Source organism: Orcinus orca, chromosome 12, assembly GCF_937001465.1.
Source record: "Orcinus orca chromosome 12, mOrcOrc1.1, whole genome shotgun sequence".
NCBI lineage: Eukaryota > Metazoa > Chordata > Mammalia > Artiodactyla > Delphinidae > Orcinus > Orcinus orca.
The window spans coordinates 28,402,582-28,424,046 of NC_064570.1; the positions used below are offsets into that span (position 1 = coordinate 28,402,582).

General features: G+C 40.8%; 1 long non-coding RNA gene across 3 annotated transcripts in view; it reads right to left on the reverse strand.

Moving 5' to 3' along the window:
- Positions 1-316: 316 nt before the first annotated feature.
- Positions 317-21,465, reverse strand: part of LOC117196813 (uncharacterized) — a 44,614-nt gene continuing 23,465 nt past the window's right edge. For 2 of the 3 annotated variants that reach the window (XR_007470393.1, XR_007470391.1), the window contains 3 exons: positions 19,647-19,784; positions 16,156-16,234; positions 13,937-14,512 (listed from right to left, as the gene is read on the reverse strand). This is a non-coding gene — a long non-coding RNA (uncharacterized LOC117196813). Of the gene's footprint in view, positions 951-13,936; positions 14,513-16,155; positions 16,235-19,646; positions 19,785-21,465 lie in introns of those variants that run through there. The other variant, XR_007470392.1, reaches the window with a different exon arrangement.

Genomic DNA, 21,465 nt, shown 5'->3' on the forward strand with positions numbered 1-21,465 from the left:
TTATTATTAATACTACTACTATTGCTTGTCTTTTCCTAGGCTTTAAGCCTTCAAAAGGGAAACTCGTGAAGCTTACTCAGTGTATCTAAGGAAAACAGAGCCACCAACAGCAAATTTGGTGATAAATCATAAAAGGAAAAAAATGGAGGAAGGAATACATGCAAAAAGAAATAATACTTTTTTGGAGTAAGAAACAAATTAGAGTATGCTGAACTTTGAGGAAGTGCTCAAATGTAACTGAAATTGAATTGTGGGAGGAGGTATATGACTTCTCTCCAAAACGTCTCCAAATGGTACATAAATAAATAAGTATACATAAGCTTAGAATTTCTCCTTTATTTTCTCAGGAAAGTTCTTGTAGTTGAATTCGAATCTGCCAGAGATTTTGGCCGCTTCAGAGGAACCACAGAGGCTGGCACCTGTGCTGTGAGGTATCCTGACTGGACCGGGTCTGAGAGACTCTTTTCTATCCTAGAAGCAAGGAGGCATTTCTCAGCAGGATGCTTTGCCTAGTTCTCACAGCCTGATAAGGGAATGTAACACAGACCGCCTCACTGCCTTGTTATTTTCACTCTTAATATTTTCTGGTCTCTGCACCTCATTTCTTTGCCCATAATTCTGTATTGGCAGTTGTAATCAAATCCTACCTTGGAAATGTCAGACTTGGGAGGAAAAGAGAGCAGTTGTTCCAACAGCTGCTGCTGTGGGCTCTTTTGCTGTGTCATAGTGCGGGGAGCGCTTAGACGTGAAGTTGAATTACCAGAATCCTTTCCGTCAGACAAACACTGCCTAAGTCTGGCGTAAATAACTGGCGTGATGACTCGAGCCAACTGTTCAGAATAGGAATGGAGTAAACATCAACGTACTACAAGTACCTGTCTCTGTGTACATCAGAATAACTTTGCATAAAGGTCTGAGGGGCTTGAAAAGTTTTTCTCATCTAGTTGAATCTGAATAAGAGAAAACAAAAGAAAGCTTATCATAGCTGACAGATTCACAAATGACATGCATCTCACAACAAATTCCGGTTCACATCATTACACTGACGTACCACTGATTGTAGTCTGGATTGAACCTAACTTAAACCAGAATCTGGATCAGATAACACCTGGCATGCTCACTTAACTTACTGGGGCATCAGCGGCCACTGCTCCATCGATCCCGACTAAAATGCTCACTTAAGAAATTCGTAAGTCTTAGCCCCCTCTAGAAGCTCATAGATCTCCTTTGAATCCCATTACACAACACAACACCCACCCAACACCAAATACGTAAAGGGTGCATTCAAATAGTATTTGAGAAACGAAATTCAACATGCTACTCTAGGAATTCCCACTCCTACTTCTTTAAGGGAAATTTTTTAATCGCTGAGAAGGTATTTTTCCTCTTCTTGACCCTTGTAAGGAGCTTGAAAGCAAAAGACACTTTTCCTGTGACATTTCCCTCCAAATAGAGAGATGGGGAAACATCTTTAAGATGTTCAGAGGACACAAGAATGTAATCATCCCCAGCCCCACTAACTAATCTGGTCTTTTGAACCAGAAAGAAATCAAAATATTTCAAATTCTTTACAGAATCCTGGGATTTCAAGATGAAGCAGACTCTCTGGCCTCTCCACTCCATTCCTTTGTTCCCATATCTGAATATCTTCAGGCTGATAAGCATCTGCCTATAATAAGAGCTCTATTTACTAAGCATCTACTGTATATCACACCCTGGACCAGGAGCTTCACAAACCTCATCACATGTGGAATTTTCAATCTCTGGAGGTATTGTTTGCACACCTTGCAGGTAATGAAAAGAGGGTCAGAAAAATGTAGATACTTTGCCTAAGGTGATAAGAGATAGAAAATCTGAAGCCAGGTCTGTCTTCCTGCAAGACTGTGTGCTCTATTTCTGTCTGCACATCTGCACGTATGTGATTTGTTGTACAGAGATATCGAACTTCCTTTATCCAGATTCTCTGTTTACTAGTCATATGACTCTGTGCAGGTCACTTAACTTCCAAAAAGGTAGGTTTCTGACAAAACGGAAATGACAATTCTTGTTCCTTGTACTTCATAGGATTGTTGGAGTGAAATGAAATAACACATATACAGTATCTTTGTAAGCACTAAAAAAGTTTTCAAATCACAGATGTGCACTACTCAGGGTTAGGTCTGACTATACAGCAGAAAAGTCATTGTGGCTTTTTAAGTTGAGCTGTATGGCATGCGGGATCTTAGTTCCCCGACCAGGGATCAAACCCGTGCCCCCTGCATTGGGAGCATGGGGTCTTAACTACTGGACTGACAGGGAAGTCCCAGTTGTGGCTTACATGAGAAGACAATCGATTTCTCTCTTATGTGAAAGATGACCTGAGGGAGGCGGTCCACGGAAGGCATGGCAAGATGCCCAACGTCTGGCACCCCGGGTCCTTCAGTCATGCTGATCTCTTCTTTAGTACATCACCCCATGGTACCATATGGCCCCACCCACACTGACTACATTCAGCAGATAAGAAGAAGACCAAATGAAGGGTGCACTTCCTCTCACAAGAATCCTTTCCCAGAAGTTGAACACATTCCCCATTTCCCCATAATCTTATGTTATCCACTAAAGCATATAGAGACATACAAATTATGTTCAGATGACAGGATTTATTAATAAGGTTTTAGATGCAATGAGTCATTTTCCCTCTGAGAGCATAAACAATGCTTTCAGATTATTTCTAGGAGAAGATACACATCAGATATTATCCTTATTTCCAGGTGGCATATGCGAAATACAGAGCGACTACAGGGCTTGTTAAAAGTCACATGGTTAATGGATAAAAAAAATCCCGACAAGGTATTTGACAGTTGTACCTTCTACACAATTTTTTGAACAAAGCAGCTGGAGAGAAAGTATAAAATTCAGCCAAATGTTGGCAGGAGAACAATGCAAACATCCTGAAGAATGACTCAAATGGAACTTTGAGGAAACACAACTAAAACCAGGGTTCTTTCCATCAAACTAGAATGTTATAACCAAAATTCTAGTACTTGAAAAATTGGGAGGCAAGCAGAAATAAAAAATTCTAGCTATATACTCCCTCACTTCCACATTTCATTTTTTTCTGTCTAACAGTGACAATTTTAAATATATGGAGCCTCTAATTATTGACTCTGGTACAAGCTCCTGCTTCTTCCCATAGACGACTGTCATGTTGACTCATGACTAGCACCAAAGAATGCATCCTCACAACGTTGAGATATGTGTAGAAAGAACTTCGGGCTAGCACCACTTATTCAAGGCTACACAAATTATTTTTAAAAATAAAGTACATACATTGTGTTGTAGAATAAAACATTGTGCATGGAATTTAGGCTAAAACACAAGACTACGGCAGATGCCTAGGCTACCTCTCCCAGACAGCCAGGAGTCACTGTCACTGTCCTCTCACTGAGATGTCTCTAAGAGGGATCTGCACACTGCATGCTTCCTCCCATACCTCATTCAGGCCTCTACTTAAGTGTCCCCTCCTAACACTGACTTCCCCAACGACCTTACCTAAAAAGCCCCATACACTCCTTCACCCCACTCTCTCTCCCTCACCTGTTCTAATTTTCCTCTTGGCACTTATTAGCACCTGACACTGGCCGTGTCTGTACTTCTGTCTTTATAGTCTGTCCCCAAATAAACTGTGAACTCCACAAGTGTGGGACTTTGACTTGTGGGCTGCTATATCCTAACTTCTGCCATATTTACAGAATAAATAAAATAATGAAATACTGAGAATTTTAGGCACTCTTGTAGACAAGAGAAAATAATTGATTTGGGCAGGTGATCCCATGATATGTCCCTTAAATCATACCATAGGTGTCTCTGACTAAGCTTACAAAAGCCTTCAGAGAGACCTTAGTACATCTTATAGGACACTTTTCACTCTCATTAAAATGAAAAATGTAGATAAAATCAGTCATTTCTTTCAAGGCTTCTGACTGATTCCCATTAAGGTTGCTGCCCTTACAATAGTTCCTTAAGTGGCTGGTAATAACCTTCTTATAAACTCTCAGAGTAGAGAATGCCAAGCACATCCACATTCATTGATTCATTCATTCATTCAATTATGCAACAAATATTTTTGGAGTACTTACTATGAGCAGAGCAATATCCCTGAGGATATAGCAGGAGCCAAAGTTCCTGCCTTCATGGAGTTTATTTTCTAATGGGAAGAGAGATGGGTGATAGAGAAATCAGCAAGTATATTTGGGAGGGTAAGAAATGCTGTAGAAAAAAATAGAGAGTAAGAGAGATCAGGAGCTGAGTAAAAAGGGATGGAGGAGACAGTTACACCAAGGGAGATTAGGGAAGAAGGGAAGAGAATGTGAAGAAATAAGAGGTTATGCAATGTGGAAATGGGGGGAGGGGGTAGTTTCAGGGTTGTATCTTGGCAGAAGGAGAGGCTCCAGGCTGAAGAAGAACCAATGAGAAAGCCCTGAGTTAGACCTGTGCAGGTGTGTTCTGAGACCAGCAAGGGGGCAGTGTGGTGGCATCCGCTTAGCAGGCGTTGGGTCATTTGGGACAGTGTAGTCCTGGGGTCAGTGTGTGCGGAGAGCAATGAGTGAAGAATGGAAGGTCTACTTGATAAGGTTGGAAGGATACCAAGGGAGCTGGACCATCCCTCCTAGGCCACCACAGAATTGACTTTACTCAGTGAAGTGAGGACCGTGAAAAGATTCTAAGGAGAGTGGCATAATTTGACTTACTTTTTGAAAGATCTTTCTAGTAGCTGTGTTACCAGCAAGCCACAGGGGCACAGAGCATATGTAGAAAGGCCAATTATATGGCTGCTGAGAGAAACGATGAGAAAGAGCGAAGTCAAGGTGGATGCCAATATTTGGGGCCTGAGTGACTGGCAAGACCGAGTTGCCACACAGTGAGGCGAGGAAATGGGAGGGATGTGGGGCTTGGGGACAGGGGGATTTTAGGCACCCAGTTATAAATAACAAAACTCATGCGGCCTGTTTAAGCAGCAAAGGGATTGAGCAGCATTCAGAGCGCCTGCAGCAGAGCCCGAGTGCCAGGCCTGGCCGTGCCACACGCTGCTCCAGACAAGGTCCGTGTCCCAGAAGACCCAAGTCCACGTTGACACCGGGTACCGGAAGCTCCGCCTCTGCTGCCAGAAGCCCTAGCTGTCACTCACCAGAAAAAACTATAAATAAATACGCTATTCCATACGCTTCTGCTTCTCACTTCCCTCTGCAGATAAGGACCACCTGATGGGCAGAGCCGGGTCCCAGACCGCCGAGGAGCCTGGCTGCAGGCGCTGGTTCTAGCTGGAGAATCTGCGGGCATCAGCTCTACCCCCGCCCCTGAAAAGCGAGTCACCAGGGCTTGACCACCAGCAAACCCCAAGATATTCTTGCCATCATTTCTTTGCTCATTACTAAATGCTCCGTGAACATATTCTTAAAAGGGACATGATTTTCTTTTTTTTTCTCGACTTCCAGTTCCAGACCAGGTTTCTTGTGGAATGTGCGGCCAGCCTTGTCCCAGACCGGATAAAGGCCTGAAGCAGGGTGGTGAAAACTACATCACTGTTTGAGAAATAGTTCCATGAGAGAAAAAAAAAAAAAAAAAAACACAAGATGTTTGACACTTGGGAATAAAACATTTCCAGAGAAGAATTAATAATAGTCTTCAGGCATAAGAGGGAATATACACCATGTAAATGATAAATGGATAATTAAAATTGCTTACATCGATGTTTAAAAATTGGAAATTTGGGAGACCCTGGTCTGGCGCTCCTTAAGAGTAGTCATTATCACCAGATAATTATTAACTGTTCATTTTATTTATTGAGAGGTTACTAATGCTAAATACTACTGTGCAAAATGCTTACTTACAACATCTCATTTGACTTTCATAATAGCCCCATTTAGGCAAGACGAGGTGCAGAGAACTTAAGTACCTTGTCTAACTGGTAAGTGATGGAATTCCAATGCCTTAAACTCATTGCTATGAAACTGTATGCTGCCATTTAATCTCTAAGAAGACAAGATGTCAAGTAAGGACCCTGGAGATCCACAGTATAACAATCTGCCCCAAATAATCTCATTAAATGTTTATGTTAACTTTGTTTTTCAAGTATCTTTAAAATGATCTGCTAGTTCTTCATTGCTAGGAATTTAGCCTTCTTTGTTTACAAAAATATGTATCTATGTGCAAAGGCACTTACTCCAGTTTTTTTTTTCCATAAGAGGGAAAAAAACTAGAAATCTAATGTTGTCAGAAACCTTATCAGTAAGTTTCGTCATATCTACATAATAGAATTTGTAAGTAAATTACTTAAAAGATCTTTAAGATACACTTTAAAGTTTAAAATATCTAGATGGAAAATAGTGGCTATAGTATGATTCTATTTGAAAAAATATATACACAGATTTATATGCTTGTAGATACATAAAACACTTCTAGGAGGATGTCCAAACCTGGGAGGAGGGGAAGGGAAACTGTAACGGGCGAGGGAGACTTTTGCCATTCATTTTCTACTTTCTACTTTTTCTACATTCAATTTTCTACTTTTACAGTTACTGAAAGTGAGCGTCTTCAATAAATTCTGTATTTGAAATATTGTTGAGCCTTTTGAAGAAGGTATTTTATGTCTTCCTACACTTCATTTTTAAATTATAAAGCTGTAGAGAACTTTGTATTGTTTTGCTCTTCATAGCAAATGCTTTTGTCTTGATTCCTTTTTCAATATTTATGGCTAAAGCAAATTGCACAGTGTTAATATGCAGACGTTTGCTATAAATGATCATAGTTTCCCTCTAAATAAAAAGAACGCAGAATTGAACACCTAGAGACGGTTAAAATGGTAACTTTTATGTTACATATATTTCACCACAATTTTAAAAAAAAAAACCCAGAACTTCATAATATCAAGTATTGAATGGAAATGTAATCATCTTAGCTAACATTTCTTTGGTGCCTGCCCGGTGCCAGGCTCTGTGAAAAGCACGATGCACGTTTATCTCCCTGCATCTTCAGACTTCTACAACCTTGCTGCTTTTCCGGCCCATTTTACAGAGAACACTGAACGAAATGATTTGCCCCAGGGCCTGCAGCTGGCAAGCGATGATTGTAGAGGGAGCCCAGAAATTCTAATTCCAGACACAGGAAGCCCTCTGTTGATACATTACTCTTCACAGCCTCCCTAATTCAAATGAGTTTGACTCTTGGAAATATAACTGTGACATTCCCAAAGAAATGTGACTCACTTCTTGTACATATATAGTGCAATGTGAAGCTTAAAAACATAAAAAAAAAAAAATATTTAACACTAGTATCTGGAAATTTTAGGCCTATATTTTCTGATTTATATAAAATCATGGCCTAATATTAATTTATAGGTGATGTTTTCCATATACAATAAGTAACTGGAATACACTGGCTAGTTAAACTTTCTGGCTACATCAGTGATGAACAGAAAATGTCTTTTGTTTTCATCTTTATTACTGAAAATATTTCTGAAATATGTTAGTATACTTTCTCTTCTTAGTAGACTCATAATGGAATCTTCTTTTCATGGAAGAATTTCTTGTGCAGTTATTACACATATCAGTGATCATTGTCTAAAAATATGTTCAGCTGAATTTATGTTGAGACTGTGCTCCATCTTGAAAATATCCTTTTTTTATACTGAATCATCAGTAAGGGTTTGTTTTAGGTCATTGCCTCATGTTTTCTAAAAATAGAATTTTCAAAGTGATTCTGGCTAAGTGGATTTCATTTAATAAGGTTTGGCTACACACTAATGTTTCAGATAGTTCCACAAACACATAATTCTTGAATTACTGGATTTGGAGAATGCTCTACAGCGAAAGACACTAAATGCAGGACAAATACTGAATGTATTGTTTGTTTAAAAAAAAAAAAGAGGACTCTGTGCTTTGACCAAATACACATTCCTGCCACACCCTAATCCCCTCTCTCATCTCTCACCCAGATACTCCTTTGGAAAAGACAGGCAGGTGTGATTCTGGTCTCCCTTCCCCCTCATGCAGCCCCTTACATTTTTTAAGTACACTCTCTAGAGTGTGTGTGCGTGTGTGTGTGTCACAAGATCTGTTTGTTTTTTTTTTTTTTTTTTGCGGTACGCGGGCCCCTCACTGTTGTGGCCTCTCCCGTTGCGGAGCACAGGCTCCGGATGCGCAGGCTCAGCGGCCATGGCTCAGGGGCCCAGCCACTCCGCGGCATGTGGGATCTTCCCGGACCGGGGCACGACCCCGTGTCCCCTGCATCGGCAGGCGGACTCTCAACCACTGCGCCACCAGGGAAGCCCCGTCACAAGAGTCAGCTAATCACATTTCTAACCTAGCATAGACATGCCTTCAGCAGCATTCCTGACAGCCTACAGTCCAGTGTGAATGTTAATTCTTCTAGTTGTTGAGGCCTCTGCATCATTGGACATTCCTTCCTTTGTCAGACAATTCTAATTGCTATAATCCTGCTGCCACCAAAACAGTCAACTATCGATGCTAGTTTTGACACCTAGAGAAACTCAGATTATGAACATACTCTTCCACAAACAGACTTCCCAAGTGTTCTTTGCCCAAGACCTTTCCTTATCCAGTTAGGGATTTATTGAAAATGATAAAGCCAGAGTCTGTACAGGCTCCTTATAACCTCTGGACAAAGTGTTTATTGGAATGTATTGACTTGTCTTTCATGATAAAGCATCCCGGACTGAATTTATTTTTAACATGGATGGAAGTAATTCATTTGCATTATGTATTTGAACAGTACAGGTATTTATATCTAATTGTTCTCAGGTACCGACATTCAATGAAGCTATGCTAGAAGCCACACAAAGTGTGTTTTAAACAGACAATATTCCATTCCTCCTTGCAGACTGTCTAGCAAAGTCCTCAGCTCCCAGGATGAATAGATGATGACGGAACAACAAGCAAAAATAATAGCAATGAGCTACACACACAGTCATTAACACACTAAAAGGCAGCAGGGTAACAAGAGCCCAAGATAACAAACAGGTAAAAAATTGCATAATTAGGTCTTAAGACTGCCTTTAGTTGTGAAATGTGGATGATTCACCTTGTGATTCTGGGTGTGGGTTAGGAAATGTTCACCTCTCTTAAACTATCTGCTAGAAGCCAACCTGACTTCATGTTTTCCCAATCTACTGGGTGTTTGCTCTACTGGGTATCATTAGCCAACCAGTTTGACAATAGTTCTTTGTTTTTTGCACTGACACGATTTATTTACCGAGTTTCCTGAACAAATGGGTTGTAATTTAGGCTATTGTAATGGAGAAGCCTGAAAGTGGGTTTTGGAGAGGATAGAGCTCTCTTCCAAGGAAGGACTATTCCACAGTTACAGTAACTGATGAGAAACGATTCTCTTGATGTCCACATGTCAGTGAAGCCACTGGAGGGTGGGGAAGCAACCCTGCAGATTAACGTGAATGGTGGAACATAACTCATTGAACTAGTTTCCCCTGAAAAAATTCTCAGCCAAACACTTCCTAACCTCTCTCTTCCTTAGGGTACCCCTAACAAACTGGAAGCGGAGTAGTTTACATGGAGAATTTGGGGCTTGTTATGTAGACATTCTAAATATTTTATTTGTGGGCAATTAAGTGAAGTGAGAAAACAGGCTGCCCCGGGCTTCCCTGGTGGCGCAGTGGTTGAGAGTCCGCCTGCCGATGCAGGGGACACGGCTTCGTGTCCCGGTCCGGGAAGATCCCACATGCCGCGGAGCGGCTGGGCCCGTGAACCATGGCTGCTGAGCCTGCGCGTCCGGAGCCTGTGCTCCGCAACGGGAGAGGCCACGACACTGAGAGGCCCGCGTACCGCAAAAACAAAACAAAACAAAAAACAGGCTGCCTGTGGGAAAAGCATCAGCCTTTGAATAATCAAACTTGAAATCAAACTCCAGTTCTGCCATCATTAGCCTCATGACCTCAGATTCTCTCTGAGTCTCAGTCTTCAACTGTAAAGAAATGCTGTGAAATTTACATGACTTATGTAAAACACCCAAGATTGTGTTTGGTGCAGTGGTTCTCAAAGTGTGGTCCCCAGACCAACATCAGTATCACCTGGGAACTTGCTAGAAATGCAGATTCCAAGCCCCACCCTAGACCTAATGAATCAGAAAGAAACAGAAAGGAGAGAGAAGCAACAAGTTTTTAACAAGCCCTCCAGGTAATTCTGATTAGCACAATAAATTTTGAGAACCATTATCCTGGCATATGAAAGTCTCTCCAAAAATGGCAACTGTTATATACTTCATATTAGTCAAGTACTTTACAGCTTACAGAGTTGTTTTTCTGCCCGAAATACCATCTACTTTGCTCAGGTTTGCATTTCTTTTGATCCAATAATTCCACTTTGCAGAATTTCCTCAGGAAATAATCAGAGATGTTCAAAAAGATTTTATGTAGTAGGTTATTCATCGAGGAACTGATCATGTAAGTAAAAATTTGGAAACGAGACTTAAGTAAACAACATGATATGGGTTTAATAAATTATGGCACGTCTGTGCGATGGAACACAGTGTAGCGATTAAAAATCATGTCATATATTGTATTTGTCAGAGCAAGCGTTGAGAATCATCTACACCAGAATCACCTGGAGGCTTTTCAAAATGCAGATCTCTAGTCTTTATCTCAGATTTATGAGTTAGAATCTGTGAGCGAGGGACCTTATAATCTTTCCTTTCCACGTGCACACAGAAATTTGAACATCTTGTTTCAGATTAATAATTAATAACATGGCAAGTATTCGTGGTATATTATTATGTGGATAAAAACATATTACGAAGCAAATGTTTACAGTAACTCAATAACATAGGCACCATGTATGTATAAAGATGACCAAAAATACAAGTGCTAAAATGCTAAGTAATTATCTCTGGATGGTAAGATGGCAATTCTGGTGCTGGTTATTTTCTTCTTGTTCTAAATTTTCTACATTTTCAGTGATGTGTGTAATTTCAATGAGAAAAGGGATGTTATTTCAAAAACCACATATTAGTGTGCGTGATTGATCTATGTAGTGAGGACTTCATATTTATACCTGAGGATCGAAAACTTTGATGTAGATACATATGAACAAGAAATAGAGAAAAAAGTAATAAAATCAAGACACGGAGGAACAAAGCAAATACACTTGTGTCTCAAAAGGGAAGGCGTTTAAGTCTGATTGAGGAGTGCGAGCAAAGATAAATTCAGAATTAGGTTGGAAACCATCCCCTGCCCTTCTCCCGTCCCCCGGCTGTGCACAGCGGGTAAGCTGCAGTCTGCCATCCACTAGGCAATGCAGGTGGCTGGGAATACTGCTGACTCTGTGTGGCCTTGATGATGACTAAGGACAGAAAGGAAGGAAACCAAAGGATGCTAACCTGGCACAGAAGTTGCAGAGCCTTCATGGAATTTTTTTTTATAATAGGAGGGTAGCCCATCTTTCAGGGGTGATGTAGGTGATATACTTTCTGAAGTCAGAGCAATGGCATAAATTACAGCTGAATGTCTTTGCCAGACCCCTGATGTCCCCTATGGTGGGCACTGGCAGATAAGTGAAAGGAGTGCCTGCAGAAGACAGTCTCATGGAAAATGCTGCTCTACCCACAACTGATCAGAGCTACTGGCAGTTAAAGAACTGCTTTCAGCAAGTGTGTATTAACTGTCTATCCCAGGCCCACCACCAAGCTGGGCACCAGAGAAAATATCAAGGAGGTAAAGAGTGAGGACTACCAGTGCAGCCCCAGGCTCAGAAGGGGCCACACGCTTGGAACTGAATGCTCTGTGGTCACCTCTTGAAAGTCTTTTTTTTTTTTTAATAAATTAATTAATTTATTTTATTGGCTGCCTTGGGTCTTTGTTGCTACGCACGGGCTTTTCTCTAGTTGTGGCAAGCGGGGGCTACTCTCCGTTGCGGTGCGCAGGCTTCTCATTGGGTGGCTTCTCTTGTTGCAGAGCACAGGCTCTAGGCACATGGGCTTCAGTAGTTGTGGCACGTGGTCTCAGGAGTTGTGGCTCGTGGGCCCTAGAGCACAGACTCAGTAGTTGTGGCGCACGGGCTTAGTTGCTCCGTGGCATGTGGGATCTTCCCCGACCAGGGCTCGAACTCACGTCCCCTGCATTGGCAGGCGGACCCCCAACCACTGTGCCAACAGGGAAGCCCACCTCTTGAAATTCTTAAAAATTTGATCTTTGAATTAATGTTTTCCAAAGTGAAGTCCAGAGGGACAATGGAGCATAGCGGGTGGGGACGAACTTGCTCATCTCCCCCTATTGCCTGCTCACCCTCACAGGTTATCGGCCTCCTCCTCCTCCAACCCCATTCAGGGACCACAACCAATGAGGCAGACAGGTGCCTGGATGAAGGTGCAGGGAGGTCCGAAGTCGGCTGTGCATGCCCCACGCACCATGCTGCAGGGCAGGGCTCAGGACACCTGGGAGGGTCTGCACTCACCTTGTAAGTATCCCCATGCTCCAGGGGGCACAATGTTACACAGCAAAGAGAAAACACTATGACATGTCAAGAAAGAGACAGGAAAAGGAAGGAAAGCTTTTTTTCAGGCTTTTTGAACAAGAAACCCTGTGGGGTTTTTGTCCTGGACCTTGGAAATTAGGGAGTTGGTCCTGATGAGAACTTATAGGGGTGGGAGGAACCAAGGGACACATACTAATAAATAAAAGGGGAGGACTCACTGGAAGAGGATCCTCCCTTGATGAGTATTTCTCGCCTGTCTGAGAAAGCTAATCTATCCAGGAAGGGTGTTTCCCTTGTAAGCATCACACTGTAGAGCAAATCATGGTTAAATAAGAAGAGTATTTTCCCTGAAGGGAGTCTCTAGTGATTATAGGCTAGAATCAGCCTTGCTTAATTACATGCCGTACAAACAATCATTCTAAATACTCTTTCTCTCTCTCAACCTCTCTCTCTCTCTCTAAAAACATATATCCAGGACTAATTAGAGAAAGTGTTGGGAGTCTAACAGAGAAGTTCTTAGGCTTTTGCTAAACAAGGTCAGGAGGAAAAAAACACAATCATAAAAATGAATTGAGTTCATTCTTCCTAGAAATGATCTTTCCAGCACTTTCTATTGTCCTCCTTTCCAGAAGTTCATTTTTAAAAAGTAAAAATTGTGCTTTTTTGAAAGCATGCGATCAGTTTTTTTGCTAGCATTCTGGAAAGTTAAGGTCACACCTGCACAAAAAAATTGCAATGCAAATGCTTATTAGTGAAAAATATGTGCATGTTTATAAAAATCAATTACATTTCACAACAATTTCTAAGTTACCCCATAGAGTTCAAAACCACTTTAGCTGCTCAATAAAGTGAGAGAACTCCATTAAACTCCTAAGTCCTGTTGAGTGTCCCGATGAAAGAGAACAAGAACTTAGTCATTACATGCAGAAGAAGAAGTGTGCTTGTTTAAGGAGGTCTTTTTAAGACCTAGACCTTGGCCTAGTTTACTTCAAGTCACATGGACTTCTTCGCTTACTCTAACAAAAGAATGAACCAGGATCTTCTTACTTATTTGCATGCTTGTGTGTCCTGTGTTATGGAGAAAAGGGTGTAGGTAAGAAGTGGTTGACGACTAAGCTCAGCTTCCTAACAGAGGTAAGATGCATGTATCTATGTGGCTGGGTAAGTCCAGAAGATTGGGAGGGATGGGATCTCCAAGCACTTCCACCCTTAGACCCAGGCAGACAAGGGACATGCTTTCGTTTAAGAGGAAAGCAGGCTGTGAAGCCAAGGGGACATGCCCACCTGGAGCCAATATACTTTTTCTAGTCCATGCTTTGGATACCTTGAACCCGAAACTTTCTTTCTAAATGTCCCAGCCTGCTTCTAGAACCTGCGTGGGCCTATTCTTCTTGTGCAGTCATCTATGCGGTAATGTGACTTGCAGGTTAAAAGACATTTGATGCCAAAAGTATATCTTTTATTATTTTTTATGGAGATATAATTCACATGCCATAACATTCACCATTTTAAAGTGTAAAATTCAGTAGTTTTTAGTACACGCACAAAGTCATAGAACCAGCAGATCAAATTAACTGTGGTGCTTCTCCCAGCTTGAAGAACTATGAAGGACTTCTCTAAAACAAAATGTGTACTTAAGAATCCTTCCTTCTAAAATGTACCAAAACCTAGTAACATCTAAAAGCTTCAAAGCAGAAACATGGTAATGTGCTCTGCTCTAGCTCTTTATGACTCTCCTCTTGGAACCATGGGGCCATGAACACCACAATCTTGGAAGATGAGCATAGCAAGGTAGCAAGTGTGGGTGAACGCTTTTTTCCCAAAAGGATCCTTCACCCCTTCTGAATAAGGATCAAGAATGGGGAAATAGGGCTTCCCTGGTGGCGCAGTGGTTGAGAGTCCGCCTGCCGATGCAGGGGACACGGGTTCGTGACCCGGTCCGGGAAGATCACACATGCCACAGAGTGGCTGTGTCCGTGAGCCATGGCCACTGGGCCTGCGCGTCCGGAGCCTGTGCTCTGCAACGGGAGAGCCTGCAACAGTGAGAGGCCCGCGTACCGCAAAAAAAAAAAAAAAAAAAAAAAAGGGGAAATATACAAATCATAATATTGGTTAATAAGATATGCATCATATTTTTTTATCCTTGTAGACAGCTGACTTGACTATATCCCAACTAGTTGAAAATGAAAAATTTAGTCACGTGGGCTATTTAACATCAGGTCATTTAAAAATTATAACCCAGTGTTATTTTTGGTAGTTTTCCCCCCTCAAATTTATTTTGTTTGTAGACATAGCCACAATTTGAAGCACAGAATGTGTGCTCAGAAATGTGCTACACTGATGAATTATGCCATGACAAAAGAGGCAGGCTGTATTTTTGACTTTTCAAGTAGACAGTTACAATTTGCATTTCTTACTTTCCATGTGTGTCATCATGGCTTTTTCCCTATAGGTTTTTCAATGCTCTCTCCCTGTTCCTTTCTTGTTTTCTTCATTTCTGACCCCATAATTCCTGAATCATCATTCCGCCACTTGCAATTGTTTTCAAACTAATGTGTTTCACTCATACATTCCAGGGATATATCCATCAGGAGAAAATTGCAAGTGCTAGTAAAAATTGTCTCTCTAATTTGTTAATGCACGTCTGAAAAAATACAGAAAGTGTGAGATGAGTACAAAAATAACTTGAAGCAGAAGGCTGAGGAGTGGGAAGGAGAGGAAATGTACATAATAAGTAGTTTGTTGATTTCTTTCCCCTCATAAACTAACCCACATGTCACTGCCTGCTATGGGTTTGTCTAGTGCCTGCATTTTTAGCATCCACCAGTGAAGTTCCAGGCCACTGACTCTCGGGTTCATACTTGTCAGTGGTAATTCATGCATCCAGCCTGTTCCTTTCCTGGCAACTCTTCTAAGAGATGGAATGTTGTAGCCTCATTCTAATCATAAGGTTCCTTGGGAAAATCTCTTGGATGCTGTACAAACCACTCAAATCTAATCTTTCACTAGGGATAACTGAAATTTACAGGTCTACCATTACGATTTGTATTTGTGGTCCTTGTGATTTGTATTAACAGTAAGCTTCCAGAGTGTCAGAAAGAGTTCACTGCATACACAAAGCACCAAAAACATTGAGGATTTTTGCTGCCTGAAGAGCACTGCGCGTGTTACCCTGTGTAGCGGAGAAAAATAGTTGCACAGCCTGTATTTCCCTCGGTTCAGCTTAGAAAGCATTACTAGGTACAGCCCCCTCCTAGGCACAGAGGGGCTTGCAAGAATCGCTTGCTCTCGAAAAGCACAGGAAAGCAACTAAGAAAAAAATAAGCCTGTGATAGAACAATAGAATCACAAGTATGTGCTGTGGTGGTATAAAATGTGTATACAAATGCTTAGAACACAAGGAATTCATTCGGTGGAAATAATCTGAGCAGACTTCATTACAGAGTTAATTATTCAGCCGACCATTGTAGGAATGATAAGATTTTGAGTTTGGCAAAGTAGAGAGAGAACGCCTTCTGAGCTGGGGAGGAAGAGTGATTGTAAAAGAATAGAAAGCCAAAAGTCCTAGCAATGTAGCTTGAAATTTAAACCTCATCTATTCCACAAGTCCCTTCTAGTTAAAGGTGGCCATGTGACCTAGTTCTGGCCAGAAAGTTCACCGAAATCTGCTAGGTACCTGAGTGAGAAGCACTTGCTTATCTCGATGCAAAGAGGCAGACACAGACAGCTCCAGCCTTCTCCCCTCTCGTTCCTGCCTGGAAAGATACAATAGGTGTGACGTGTGGCGCCGCAGTCCTTCTCCTCCAACGTGAAGGAAAGGCCGGAGAATCACGAGAGGCTGGACTCCACACCGCTGGCTACTCTATATCGTGGAAAAAATAACCCCTCTTGGATATAAGTCACATTTTCTATTATTTGTAGCCTAGCATATTCCTAATAGATATTCTTAGGTGGTTTTTTGGTCAGGAAGACATTGCCCAGATTTTAGTTGTATTGGGTAAAACTAATTTTAAAATAAAAATGCACATGATCATAGGTTTGTTTCATGAGAAGGTGATGGTTTTAGAGCTTGCAAGTTTATTCACTTGAAGAATAACACTTAAATAATTCTCTCTATATATAACGATTTCATAATTGTAGCTAAAAGCAGATTTCCTGAGCTTTTAGCCACTTTTAATCCATTAAGCCTCACTAACTCAGATGAGCACATCTAAACCCCTCTGTGTGGCCATGAATTTAACGTCAGCTGGGATTTCAAGGGACAGATCCTTTTACAGTGTCATTTATTTTCCTTTAGTTTCTCTTGCAAGTCCACAAAGTCATATGTATGCTGGCATTTTTTTTTTTCATATTTAGAAGATTGTTGTATCCACTCCAAAATCTAATCTTTTTACAGGGCCTTCTCATATTTCATGAAATAAAAGAGGCTTAAGAATGCATAGTCTCGGGCTTCCCTGGTGGCGCAGTGGTTGAGAGTCCTCCTACCGACGCAGGGGACACGGGTTCGTGCCCCGGTCCGGGAAGATCACACATGCCGTGGAGCGGCTGGGCCCGTGAGCCATGGCGGCTGAGCCTGCGCATCCGGAGCCTGTGCTCCACAACGGGAGAGGCCACAACAGTGAGAGGCCCACGTACGGCAAAAAAAAAAAAAAAAAAAGAATGCATAGTCTCTAAACCCTTCAAGAGTTACTTTTTCACCAATTTTAGTAACTGTCAGCAGTGATCAGGCAGGGATAAAGGATAGCGTTGTCTTGAAAACATCAACTTTCCACGGACTATAAAAACTGGAAGGGACCATAAGGACGAATGGATCCCATCATTGGTTGATCTTCAAAATCATCTTTTTTTTTTGATGATAAGACTCCCTTCCCAGGTGCCAAGGCCATGCTGACTTGCTGGGTACAAGCTGATCTGTGTGTGTGTGTTTTACCTTGAAGAAATGTGTCCCTGACTTGTTTAATGTTCTTTGTTCTGACAAGATATAAAACTGTGCTGAAAACCCTGTTTCTCTGGAGCAGTTTCTCAGAGTGATCTGGCTTCTGGGCTAGTCCTCAGTTTGGCTCAGATAAAACTCTTTTCTATTCTTATTATTGATCATTTATTGATTATTTTCACGGACAATGCCCACCTGACGTTACTGAACATGGAGTTGGATGAAGATGCACCCAACCAGCTCTCATGGCCTAGCGGGAGCCAGCTCCACCCTTTCCCTCCTCCAGCTCTTCTCTGACCTGGAGGAGCTGAGGCCACAGGCCAGGACAGCAGCTGTGGTTCCTGCCAGGCTGCCAGGAGCTGGTACCCGGCTAAGCGCAGGAGAAGAAATAACACTATTGTTTTTTTTATTCTGTTTTGTTTCGGCCATGCCACGCAGCTTGTGGGATCTCAGTTCCCCACCCAGGGATTCAGGGATTGAACCCGGGCCATGGCAGTGAAAGCCCAGAATCCTAACCACTAGCCCACCAGGGAACTCCCAAAATAACTCTATTGTTTTTTAGGCAAGTCAACCTCCGATGTAACTGGTAAAATGTATTGATTATGTGTTAACAATGAAAATGCCTTAGAAAAGCTAATTCCAAGAAAAGCAGAAGATCATGGGGAAAGTATCAGCTTATAAAAGAGCTAAAACATTTAGAGACTGAAAACAAACAAGCAAACAAAAATGAACTGATTAACCCAAAAGTGGACAAGCATATAGATGGATGCTTTCATTTAGTCAAAATAGAACCAAAAACTGGATTAATATTTTTAACTTATTTTTTGAAGTATAGTTGATTTACAACGTTATGTTAATTTCTGCTGTACAACAAATTGATTCAGTTATATATACATATAATTTCTTTTTTGTATTCTTTTCCATTATGGTTTATCACAGGATATTGAATATAGTTGCCTGTGCTATACAGTAGGACCTTGTTGTTTATACAGGAAATTCTATATATAATAGTTTGCATCAGCTAATCCCAAAGTCCCAATCCATCTGTCCTTCACCCTCTTCCCCCTTGGCAGCTACAAGTCTGTTCTCTATGTCTGCTTCTGTTTTGTAGGTAAGTTGATTTGTGTCATATTTTAGATTCTACATATAAGTGATGTCATATGGTATTTATCTTTCTCTTTCTGACTTACTTCACTTAGTATGATAATCTCTAGGTCCATCCATGTTACTGCAAATGGCAAAACTTGAATTTTATTTTATTTTTTTTTGTGGTACGCAGGCCTCTCACTGTTGTGGCCTCTCCGGTTGTGGAGCACAGGCTCCAGACATGCAGGCTCAGCGGCCACGGCTCACGGGCCCAGCTGCTCCGCGGCATGTGGGATCTTCCAGGACTGGGGCACGAACCCGTGTTCCTTTCATCGGCAGGCAGACTCTCAACCACTGCGCCACCAGGGAAGCCCAAAACTTGAATTTTTAATCCAAGGCTTCAGTATTGACTGGGTGCCTCCTGTGTTCAAGACATTCAGCTAGGTTCTTGCAGCATAGGTTTTATTTTCATATGACCTGATTGTAATATTTTTTTCTTTTTCCTAATATAAACCACTTCTGCTAGGAGTCTCACTAGAGGCGAGACAGTTCCCTGGACCAGTGCAGGGGTGACTGCACCTCATTGGCCCCTGGCCACCAGGTAATTTATGCTATTTTTTTTTTTTAATGAAGGCTCTCTATTAAAAGAGATTTATCATATTAAGAGTAGCCCCCGCTCGCCACAACTAGAGAAAGCCTGCGTGCAGCAATGAAGACCCAACGCAGCCATAAATAAATAAATAAATAAATTTGTAAAAAAAAAAAAAAAATTCTCCCCATCTTCCTCCTAAATGCTATCATTCTCAGGGGAAAAAAAATGAAATGGAATTCTTTCCCATTACATGTATTTGATAAGTGCTGCATAGAATCAGAAAAACCTGCTGTAAGTTCGATTGCTTTTCTTCTGTTATCAATCCCTGTAGTTCACTGCAAAAAGCCAAAAGCCAAAGAAAATTCAGAGAAATTCTGCTTAAACTACATTTAGCAAAACCAAGCGAATAGGTTTAGAAACAGAGGACCATTATGAAGTGGCCTTATCTATACAAAAACATTTAAGCAAAACCTAATATGAATGAGTCCAAATTTCTTTATTTAGGAATATCTAGAAGTTAAATTACAGATTCTTTGAAAGTTTGTCTTCAACTTACCTAGTAAGAGGTTTGTTTTAATGTCCACAGCGTGCCAGTTTAATTCAAGGGTCTATTTTGGGACTTCCCTGGTTGCCCAGTGGTTATGACTCCATGCTGCCACTGCAGGGGTTGTAGGTTCCATCCCTGGTCAGGGAACTAAGATCCCAAATGCCACGCAGCCAAAAAATAAATAAAAATAAAAGTTTAAAAAAAGAGTCTATTTCAATAAATATTTATTGAGCACCTACTATATGCAAGGTCCTGAGCAAGGCACTGCAGATAGGCAATATAAAATAACCTTCTACTTTTTTGAACATCAGCACTATGCTAAGAAATATTTTGAGCTATGATCTAATATTTAATCCAAGATGGAATAATCCAGCTGGTTTATAATGTAATCCAGTTGGCTCTAATAAGGTAAATATTGTCCCCATTATGCATTCCTGACAATAACAAATTCTTAAATATTTTGATCACTAGAGAGATAAGTGAGAGAGTATAACTTCAACAGACATCCATCCTCAAAGTGAAACACAATCTTGAGGTCCTGAACAAAAGACCAGAAGGTTTTTGTCAGCCTCATACATTTGTAGGGTTCAATTTGTACTTAATAGGTTTGGTTTGAAGATCAAAAAAGATGAAATGTACTGAGAATGTGTGAGGTCAAAGCACCACAGAGATGTAAAGTGAAACAATTATTACTATGTATAGGTCTTTACACACAGAAATTTCCAGGGTCAACTTTTAAGAAGCTCATAGTGTGAAAATATGGTATTCTCTCCTTCTAGAAAACATTAAAAATTGGTCAGTTTCTGGGTTTTTCTTTCCCCACAGTTAATCTGAGTGAACTGTAACTTCCTTCCATGGTAAGGTTATATTTTACACTTTATTCTTGAAATCCCTTTGCTTTTCTTTCCTTCTTCCTCTCCCTTTCTTTCTTTCTTTTTTTTTTGAAAACATACACCTCCCATTCCTTTAGTAGTAGTATTATTACCATCATCATCTTGACTTTTATAGCTGAAAGAGATTGTGCCATCTTTCACGTTACAAAGGAAGAGATGAGAGCCAAAAAAGGGAATGTCAGTCAGAGACAGTGGCAAAAATAAGCATAAAGCCCAGGTTTCTAAATCCTAATCAAGTATTTTCTTTGGTGCATTTGGCCCAATAGGAAAGAAAGAAATCCAAGTTGTGAGGATTCCAAAGCTTTGGGCTCAGGGAAAGGAAAGTTATATTAAACCAGAGTTAAGTAGGATAAAAATAATGTGAATTATTCATTGACTTGGAATGATGCATTAGTGAGAGATACATGTCACAATAGGTGACTTCTGTATCTACCTTGAAATACCTAACTTTTTTTTGTTGAATTATATAGTTAAATGCGTGTATCATTTATTCACTCAGCTATAGAAAAACCAAAGCCAAATATATCTTTATGTACATTTTTCCTGAATTGCTTTCAACACAATTGGAACCATAATTATGTTGAAATGTTGGGACCAGTCTGTAAGTTTTTCCCCAGTTAAACCTGGAAAGATCTTTTGTATGTATCTATTGGTTTTAATTTCAGATATTGTGGTTTGCAGTTCTAAAATTTCCTTTTGGTTCTCTTCTACAGTCCTTTGCCAAAATTTTAGTCCTGCCTTTTAGTTCATTAAACATATAAAGTATAGCATTTAAAAATAAATGTCTGATAGGTTCATCGTCCAGCTCAATCTAGGTCTATTTCTATGAACTGTTGTTTATTTTGGTTTTGGGTCATATGGTCTCCTTTTAGGCTCGGTTATTTTTGAATGGGTGCTGGACTAATTATATATGAAGAAATTTAGAAGTAATTTCA